The sequence below is a fragment of the Hydra vulgaris genome, chromosome 10 (assembly GCF_038396675.1).
Source record: "Hydra vulgaris chromosome 10, alternate assembly HydraT2T_AEP".
Classification (NCBI taxonomy): domain Eukaryota; kingdom Metazoa; phylum Cnidaria; class Hydrozoa; order Anthoathecata; family Hydridae; genus Hydra; species Hydra vulgaris.
In genome coordinates, this window is record NC_088929.1 from 38,725,001 (window position 1) to 38,730,283 (window position 5,283).

The following is a 5,283-nucleotide window of genomic DNA, read 5'->3' on the forward strand; positions in this document are numbered from 1 at the left end:
GAAAGTCATAGAACGCTTTATAAATTATCTTTATTTTTTCTACTTGTGATATTTTTAGAATATTTGCAAGAAAAAGTACTAGTATGTCTAGTCTAAGTCTATTTTGAAAAAGATAATTTTGCAATGTAAGTTATAGATTGTTATTGTAATACAATCAGTCAGGTCAGGTCACCCTTTTTATAAGAAAATTAGTTTAAATTTTAGTATTTATCAAAATATCATTTCAATAAATAAAAACACACTTTTAAATTTTGTTTGAGTTTGTATCAATCAATCATTTATTGTCAGGTCACCTGCTACTGGTAACATGTAATCCAGTACAACTTGTTTCATAGGATCAACACATAGTCTAGTATAGTTTCAGTTTAAGTAACATGGGAATTGGAGCAGTAATAAGTCGTGAGTTGGGCAAGAAACATCTGAGAAAGACAGAAGAAACTCAAACTATTCACTTAGATCATGTACTGGTTTAAGTGAGTTGTTTAAAGTTATGTTTATGGATAGCGAAATTGACCAAGTGGCAACTGCTAAATGCATGGCAAGTACTGAATATTATACTCTAGTATTTTTTAAAAAAAGTTCATGAAGAGTCACGGAAAAGTATTAAAAAAGTCATGGAAAAATCATGGAATTGCATTTTCAAATTTAAAGTGATCAAAGTGGCCACCCTGTAAAACCTTAATATATTCTTTATATACTTTTGTATATATATATATATATGTGTATATATATATATATATATATATATATATATATATATATATATATATATATATATATATATATATATATATATATATATATGAAACATTTAAGAGTTTGTGCACACTTATAAATATACATTAATATTTGTTTTTAAAATGCAAAAAAATTGTTTATATTAGTTACTTTTCATAAATATTTAACTGTTCTTATAGATCAAAAATGTAAAAAATTAGAAGATTCAAGAGTATTTCAGTATTTTTGAATAAATTTTTTTTTGTTGTCATTTTAGATCAGCCAAAAATAACTGTCCAGCCAAAATTTATGCTGCTTTAACAAAAAATAGAACAAAGATAATTGTTAAAAAAATGATAGAAACACACAATCATGTTATTGGTAAAAATATTTATCTTTAAAATTTGTTTTATTGTACAGGAATGATATTTTATCATTTTTTGTATATTTAATTTTGTAAACCTGCTTTTCACTGTGTATAGTTTAATATACAAAAAACTTTAATTTAACGTTTTTTAAAATTTAAATTGTTTAAATAAGATGAATAAATAAAATGCTACAATAATGTTGTGCAATGAAAAACAAAAAAGTACAGAGTGAATAGCTTTTTTTTAAAGCCCTAAAGTTACATATTTAAATGAATTTTGAAAAAAGTAATTTTTAGCATCATATAACCTGATTAAATAAACTATTTTACTTTTCAGATCAAGATCTTTACAAGCACTATGTCCAAAATAGAAAGCTATCAAATGAAGAGAAGGCTAAAGTTAAAGAACTGAGTTGTCTTGGTGTTACTACTAAAGTAGTTGCTGATGAAATGAGAAAAAGTACAGGAAAATCCATTATAAATAAGGACATTCGGAACATCAAGGATAAAATTCGTCAAGAAGTAAAAGCATAATTATTTTATTACATAAATTGTTATTTTTATAATTAAATATATGTATACATATATATATATATATATATATATATATATATATATATATATATATATATATATATGTATATATATATATATGTATGTATGTATGTATGTATGTATGTATGTATGTATGTATATATATATATATATTTATAGATATATATATATATATACAGTGGCGGCGTTAGGGTAGGGCCTGGTTGGGCAATGGCCCAGGGCGCCGAATATAAAGGGGCAAAACTAATTGGTTATTTTACCCTTTGCCTTTTTTTTGAATGGGGTTAAATTGAGCTAGGGGCGCCGTAGAAATCTCGCCCAGGGCGCTGGTAGTGCTAAAACCGGCACTGTATATATATATATATATATATATATATATATATATATATATATATATATAAATATATATATATAAATATATATATATATATAAATATAAATATATAAAAGAATTTTATATAAATTTTATATATATATATATATATATATATATATATATAAATATATATATATAAATATAAATATATATATAAATATAAATATATAAAAGAATTTTATATAAATTTTATATATATATATATATATATATAAATATATAAAAGAATTTTATATAAATTTTATATATATATATATATATATATATATATATATATATATATATATATATATATATATATATATATATATATATATATATATATATATATATATATATAGAACCCTTAGATGTTGTCCAAAAGTTTTTTCCATATTTTGTTGACAAAAAGTAAAAATTAAAATGCAAGACCGGAATTTTTTTTTTTTAATAATGATAGACTGCCTGCCCCAACCAAACCCTCAGTCGATGTAGCAGCACTCCCTTGCGGGTCAGGCTATTTGTCAGTCGATGTAGCAGCACTCCCTTGCGGTTCAGGCTATTTGTCAGTCGATGTAGCAGCACTCCCTTGCGAGTCAGGCTATTTGTCAGTCGATGTAGCAGCACTCCCTTGGGAGTCAGGCTATAAGATAGTCGTGTAGCAACACTCCGCGCATGATTTACAGTAAAAAAAATAAAAATAAAAACATTTTATTAAAAAAAATAAAAATAAAACATTTTATTAAAAAAAATAAAAATAAAAACATTGTTTATATTGTGAAAAACATTCAGAATGTTTTAAAAACATTCTGGTCAATTAAATTTGCGTTTTTGTGGTTTTTTTATATAACAATTAATTTGTAATTAAATTAATGGTTTTGACTTTCGTCCAACACGAAAATGTTGGACGAAAGTCAAAAGTAATTAAAAGTGACGTATGTGTTGGCGTAAGAATCACTTTTTTCCTTCCGCTCTTCCCAAAGCCAACAAACTATAGATCTATATATATATATATATATATATATATATATATATATATATATATATATATATATATATATATAATATATATATATATATATATATATATATATAAAATTTATATAAAATTCTTTTCCAATAAAGTAAATGTCTTTCATTGTAGGAAAAAATATGCCCATCTTCAAAAAATGTTTTAAATGCTGCAGAACTGCTAGTGAAAGTAGTTGAGAAAAGAAGAGAGAGTGATCCTGGACTGGTATCACAATATGGTATGTCAGATGATAATACTGTTCAGTTTTTATTTGTTCAAACTAGTGTAATGAGATCCACATTTAGTAAGTTTTCTGAGTACATTTGTATTGACACCACCTACTGTCTCAACAACAGTGATATGCCACTGGTGTCATTTTTATGCATGGATGGGAATGGATTTTCCCATATAATTGCTTTTGCTTTAATTGCCAATGAGTCAGAAGTGATGCTTGGTCAAATTTTTAAAACCTTTAAAGCTTATAATACATCTTGGAATTCCATTAAAACATTTGATAGACAAAGATATGAGTGAATTAACAACACTGGAGCAAAGTTTTCCTAATGGTTTTAGTGAAATTTGTTTGTTTCATGTTAAAAACACTTTGTCATTCAAGAGATCAGTCAATATTTGAAAAACAGAAACAGTTGCTTTTGTCTCTTGATGAGTGCTTTGCAGAATACTTTTTAAATAATTGGGATCATATGCGTGATCGTTGGGTTTTTTATAAACGAGCAACACATTTAAACTTTGGCGACACCACTAATAATAGAATCGATTTTATCATCAGAAATTGAAAAGTGTAATAACTCACCCAATAGATTTACATCAGTGTCTTAATAAAATATTTTTTTTAAATGACATGTTTTTAGAGAAGTGCAAATTCAAGCAATTTAAAAGTTTAACTTTTTCAAGCAATTTAAAATTTTTTTGAGTTGTCCTACCTTCACAACATAATTACACCATATGCTATAAAACATGTATCGCTTGAGCTTGTAAAATGTACACAATACGATTTAATTTTGCAATCTAACAATACTCACAACGTGATTATTGATGAAAACACTTATATAGTGAGTGAAAAGTCGTGTAATAATAAATTTTTTATGAATATGTGTTTGCCCTGTCGTCATCTTATTGCTGTTTCCCAATATTTGGGTAATGAAAAGTTGAATTTAGATTGGTTTATTCCAAGATGGCATGTTGCGAATAATTATTTTGAAGGCTCACCTATTCCATATGAAAATACTAAAGTAGAGAATTCTAATTCGAGAACTCCAGCACTAGACAAAATTCAGAAATATAAACTTATCAAGGTTTGCTCTGATAATCTAGTAAACAAAATGGTGCAATCAGGTACAGAAACGTTCCAGTATTATCTAAAGCAGTTAGATAAATTTGAAGAGATGATTAGTTATGGCAAAAGATTTGAAATTTTCATTGAAGATCAACAAGTATCAGATAGTAAGACAACTTCTATCTCATCCGAAAGCTTTGTAGTGGCTCCTGGAAGTTCCAGTAGTTCAGTAAACAATGATCCTAAGGCATCTTCTAATAAAAATACAATTATGAATGAATATCAAGATATTGAATTCTTTGTCAAAAATAATGAAGATCCATTCATTGATGACCATGAAAAAGATGAAGTCACTAGATTAGAGGATAATCATATTGATTTTACGACTGAAAGTATATATCAACAAGAAAAGATAAATGAGTCTTTAGATGTCCAAAGGTTAAAACTTATTAAACCACCACTTAAAGTTGCTAAAAGAGGCAGGCCTAGGGGTTCTGGCCAAACAGCGTTAGGGTTAATTAAAAAAATAGTAAAAAGGAAATGCTGCTTTTGCAAAAAGTGTCATCCAGGTAAGAATTTACCAAAGGGATTAAAAACAAAATGGATTAAATGCACCAAATGTGTCAGATATTTTCATGATGTGTGCTTAGGAGATAAGTCTCTACATGATTTGCATCTATGTTTATTTTTAGTTAAATAGAGAATAGTTAATAATAACAATACTTTTTCTTTGTGTTTTTTATATAACATTTTCAATAAAGTTTCATTATAGTTTAGAAGGAAAACCCTCATATAAAATCCTCATTTTCAAGTGAAGAGTTTATTTTGAAGATTTGGTATGAGCAAAAAGTAACAACTAAAAATAACAACATAATAATAAATAATAATAATAAATAAATAATAACAAGTAACTTTAAATACAAACAACTTAAAAAAAAATCAATTATTATAAATTTGCTTAAAAACAATAAATTGCGTAA